The sequence below is a fragment of the Galeopterus variegatus genome, unplaced genomic scaffold, assembly GCF_000696425.1.
Source record: "Galeopterus variegatus unplaced genomic scaffold, G_variegatus-3.0.2 Scaffold5596, whole genome shotgun sequence".
Lineage (NCBI taxonomy): Eukaryota > Metazoa > Chordata > Mammalia > Dermoptera > Cynocephalidae > Galeopterus > Galeopterus variegatus.
In genome coordinates, this window is record NW_007731707.1 from 95097 (window position 1) to 100933 (window position 5837).

Here is a 5837-nt window from a genome sequence, read left to right on the forward strand (position 1 = left end):
AAAAAAAAAAAAAAAAAAAAAAAAAAAAAAAAAAAAAAAAAAAAAAAAAAAAAAAAAAAAAAGAGAGGGATGCAGCAATTAATTTTTTTAGATTGTCAATAATATTTGAAAACTCTTGCCAGCTCTTATGTTTTTTTCCCAGCATCTGAAACTTTAAGGGTTTATATTGAAGTAACAAAAGAGTGGCTAAACTCTGATGTATTATAAAAGAGCTTCTGCAGCAATAATTAATATATGGGGCCACTGACACCAGAATTAATCTTGGAAACCACTCTCAAGGTGATGGGGAAAATAAATGTGCCATGGGAGTACCCCACAGTGCTGCACCGACATCGTTGGGTCCTATCATTGATCATTGCTGATAGCAAAGAAGCAATCACTCACAAGGCAGGCCTGATAAATAGTCTTCAAATATGGAAGGATCCTTACTCTCTTCTGTGTTTGGTAACAGTCCTTGTTTAATGAATAACAGTTTTATTCTGTCACGAAGGGCAGAAGCAACAATCCTCCTTCTCTTCCTTTTCTTGCTGCACTGTAGGCAATGTTGAAGGTCAGTTAATTCACTATTGTGAAATAGCCTTTTTGGGAACCAATTTTTTTCCAGATGTAAATATATGGGTCTGAGAGAGCATGAAAGAACTCTTGTGCCATTACCAAATGTATAGGTTGCAGGACAGTAGCAACTCTCCCCTGAGCCAGGCACCCAAAGTGACATCAAAACTTAGGGAACATTTGGGTGTAACAAGCATGGGGAGGTGTCCACTGTGTTTTTTCTAATGGTGGTAGTGGTGATGCCATTGTCAATATTTGCTCTATCATCAAGGTCTCACTAATTAAACCATTTCTTCTTTTCACAAAAGGGCCTCGACTGGCCTGAAAGTTCAATGTACAACTATGGTTTACAGGTAAAATTAATCCTTCGTTAGGTGCATCTTGCAGGTTAACCAGTGTCACTCCTTCACTCATGAGTTCTTGATTGCTGCATTTTTGCCCTCTAGATGGATTCTAAGCCTCACCATCAGTAACTGTTGCAGGTAATGAACATTTTTCTATATCAAGTAAATTGTAAGCTCTAAAACTCAGAATAGCAATACCTCTCTTTGGAAATAAACAGGTAGCAATGCAAACTAAGCAACTGGTCCATTGCTATTACCTCATTTCTTTCTGGAAGCATTTATTATTTAAGTTTCATGAGCAAAATTGAAATTTTAAAATAACATTCTTTCATGATCCCAAGATAACATTTAGTTCTCACAATCTAGATAGAAACATGCCTATGTTGTGAAATTAGGTTTTTTTCTCTTGTATAAGACTTCAAATGTTTCTCAATAATAACATCCCTGCTTTTAGTCATGCCCTGAAAAATGCTATCTAATAGCCCATATTTTTCCTCTGAATTTTTTATGCATTAAGTCCAGTTTTATAAAAAATATGAAGGATATATATGTGATTACCTAGAATGAATAAGATCACAATCAATCCAAAGAAAGTAATGTGTTTGTCCAGAAATTCCTTACCAGAAATAATCCAAAGAGGAAATAACTGTGTTTATCTATGGTAATAACAATACAGCTGTCTAGCAGTCAAGTTAACTTTACTGTCATCTTTATCAAGCAGTGTGTTTACACTGGAGACAATTTGAGGAAGGAGAAATCTATATTGTGATGTTAACACAATGAAAGCGTATTGCTAAACACATTCAGCCTCTATTCCTCAAGGAAGATGACTACTTAAAATGCAGTGTTTAGATAGATGTAGATTATTTGAGGTTTAGAGATGTCATAACACATTTAAGGATCAATCATTTCAACTTTTCTCTAAAATCACTTGTTCAGCATTACTTAGTCTAAAAAACATAAAATAGAATACTTCATTGAAAGGCGAAAAAAGATCTTGCTATATTCTGTGTGTACATGTGTGTAACTGTGTGTGCATGTTTGTTTTTGTACACATGAGAATATGTGTGTATGAAGGAGTAGAAAGAGGATTACTTGTTGATTTTTGTTCAACATTCTAATTACTTAGGATCAATTTGTCTAAAAAAAGAATAAAGCAGATTTTTTTTTTTTTGTGGCTAGCTGGTATGGGGATTGGAACCCTTGACCTTGCTGTTATAATGCCACACTCTAACAAACTGAGCTAACTGGCCAGCAGCAGATACTTTAATAAAGTTAATCAGAAACTATTTTTTTAATTAAACAATTAATCAGGAAAGAGCCTATTTTAAATTTTTTCTAGCAGCTTCTTTTCTTTTTTCTTAAAGAAGTTGAAAAGACTGGAGTCTCAAAGAAATTGTTCAATATGCATTTGGATATAGTAATCACCCTCTTCCTTGACTTCACCAAGTGTACTTAGACCAACTCAGATGAACCAGAGATTTTACACCATCAGCAGAAAAGCAGGAAAACCCAGAAAATAAGATCTTTGTTTTTGTTTTTTTATTTTGTTATGGAGGAGAGGAACACCAATAAGTAGAAAGAAATATGGCCTCCTCCTTGATAAACTATCCTAAGAATGCAGAAGAATTGGGTCTTAAAGACACATGTAGGAGGACTTGAGGAATCTGCTGTCATCTGGCCAAGGAGAAAAGCATTGTAGGATATTTTTTTTTTTTTTTAACATTTACTAATGCCTTCCTATAGGGCTTGTCTAAGTCATAATTCTGAGACCATCTCACAACATCCCCTTTCAACAGTCCTCACCTTCCTTGGGAAGTAGCAATAACTTTTGCTCTCCCTTAAACATGTATCTCTTCCATTAAACATTTTTTCTACACCTGTGTGGATATAATCATTGTAATAATTCTTCACCATATATTTGCACTGAAAATATTACATTTCACTAAGGAAGTTAGTAAGATACCTTTGTAATATTCACGAGCTGTGAAAGAGTTCTGGTTCCTATTCCAGCTCCTTCACTTTTCTATCTCTATCACCTCAGCCATGTGACAAAACTTCTCTGAAAATCACCTAATTTTCTACTCTATTAACTTAAGGCTTTCCCCTCATCATCCCAACACATCTTATTCCAATGTTTGGTGGATATCATGTTGTTCAGACTGTCTGGTGCTAACAAAGTCATGGTTCCACAGGAGATAGAGTTTGGGAAACAAATCAACCATTCACTGACCTATTCCACTGATAAACTAGAGGTCAGAATAAGGCAATTATAGCAATGTGTATCTTGTAAAAAAAAAAAAAAATCTTGTAAAAATTACTCTAAAATTCATCTTCACTCTTGACCATGAAAACATACCCATTAACTAGGACTTGCAATTTTAGTCCATCTACAATGTTTCTATGTTTGTGTACTATACTCAGAAAATTCACGTAGGTTTTTTTAGATTCTAAATAATCTGAAAGTGTTGAAAGTTCACTTTCATTCCTAATACTCCATAATAAAATTGCTAATATCTTTTAAAACAAATTACAACCTACAGTAGTAAAGAAACACTATTCAGTAATAAAACTAAGAAGATTTGAAAGTCAGGCAAAAAACCCCACATGTTTTAAATCTTACTTGTTCTTTAGATCCCACGGGTACTTGCCAGACGTCTCCCTAAAAAGAAGAAATGTGACAACAATTAAAATGTGAAAATGATTCTATTAAAATACTGCTCATTTAGATGGTGCATGTTTATATCACTTAGCTAGTAGGAAATGTCAAATTCCAACTTGAAGTGAAATTACTTGTATTTTGCCATTTTCCTTCTTACTTATTGTTGTAAACTGCTATTTAAAGTGTTCCTTTTAAAGCAGCAAGAAGCAAAACGTGCTATGATTATTCTGGGAAGAGGAATGATAGATTTAGAATATTCAATATACTTCATAATCAAAATTATGTGTAATATGAAAGAATTTATAGAATAATCAAGTATTACTAAATAAAAACAAATTCGTGTTGGAAAAGTTTATAAAAATTCTTACAAAAGGCAATATTCCTTGCATTATTATATACTTTTGTTAAGATTTAGTGCTTTGGTAAACACACATAAAACCCACTGTGTTGCTTTGAATAACATCACAAGATCTCTAGAGAGACAGAATCTCCCAAACATTGATGATAATGTTAAAAAAAGGGGGGTGCGGTGGGGGTGAGATCTACATTTTAAAACTGGGCTGAGGAAAAGGCTTGTTAAAATTTTCATTAAAAACCTGGGAGCTTACTATTAATATAATTTTAGGACTGAGAAAGATACAAGTCCATGAAAGTGTTGTAATAGTTCAGAAGTTTTATAATTTATAAGTCACTCTAAAAAGTGGGCAATCATGCTGGCATTTTCCCAATGATTTTCATTAAACTCTTTCACTCTGGGTTGTTTTCCTTTTTCTTATTGGAAGAGTGGAAATAGAAAAAATTAACTTGGACTCTACGTGAGTAGCTTAGGCAAGTGGAGGTATTAATCCATTTCTATAAATTTCTAAGAAATACCAACTGATCTTGAGTGACATAAAGCCGATCAGTGGTTGTCTGCAGATATGGAAGGGAAAGAGAGGAGGGAGGCAATAAAAGGGTCATAAATAAACTTTTAGAGGTAACAGATATGTTTATTATCTTGCTCGTGGTGATGATTTTATAGGTATGTACAAGGGGTCTTCAAAAAGTTCACGGAAAGATTCATGTTATCTTTCAATTCTATTTTCCACACACTGTTTGAAGCCCTCTTGTACATGCGTCCAATCTCATCAAATTGCATGCTTTAACATGTGAAGTATATTACATGTCAATTATACCTTAAGAAAGCTCTACAAAGTTAAAGGATGTGAAATATATATTTAATATAGAGCATGAAATGTATGGATAAAACATTGAAGAAATTAATGAGTGTTGGTATTTTTGCAATTTTTGTTTTAAAAGGTTATCTGATTGCTGTGTGATGATCAGGTTAAGGAGACAGTGCTTGGAAGTGGAGGTGCAATTCTGTAAGGAGGCTTGGACTACCACATTGGCACTGGAGGTAAAGGATGCAGGTATTCATCGTATAGTTAGTAGGTACAAAGAAAAGGCTGGCTGAGGCACTAGATGGGAAAGTGGGGCAGAATAAAGAACCAAGGATGATGTCCAGGTTTCTGGCTTGAGCATCTGGATGTACGGTGCTGCCATTTCCTGAGATGGCAAAGATTGGGAATATAATAAAATTTGAGGAGAACAGAAGAGTTCCACTTTGGACATATTATGTTTGAAGTGCCTCTGAGACAACTGAATGAAAGTATTAAGTTGGGTAAAGGTTTCTAGAACTCAGACAAAAAGTTTAAGTTACCCAAATAATTTTGAGAATTTCCAGCGTACAGATGAGAGTGAGTGACAGCTATGGAAGGGAGACAAAGGTCACCAAATAGGAATAGACAAAGGAACCCAGAATCAGGATGCTGGATGACTTATCTGCTTAGATGTTCACATCCCCTCATTCCCTAAATAACCAGAATGTGGGTGAAAAGGAGTTCTATGAGTCAGAAGCTAATTTTAACTATTTTTTATATTCCTTGGAGACTACTTTCTAATGTTTGTGTTTAAATATTCACAATATAGGTAGGAAACAAAAATGTGATATTTCAGCAATTAACCTAATTTAGCTATAGTTTAACCTTCAAATTCTCCTCAAAGGCCCCTGGATGTCTAATTAATTATTTAGAAGATATTTTTAAATCACCCCACCTAAAGTACATCTGTTAAACTTCATATATCTTTTGTTACATACATACTTTTAAAATCAAATTAGAAGCGAAATAAAAGCTTTGCTAAAATTTTCAAAGAAGTTAACATAATTTGAAGAAGCTGAACATTCTTTCTTTGCAACATGTGCACAGAATGTGGAAAAAACTCGGATATGGCTTGCT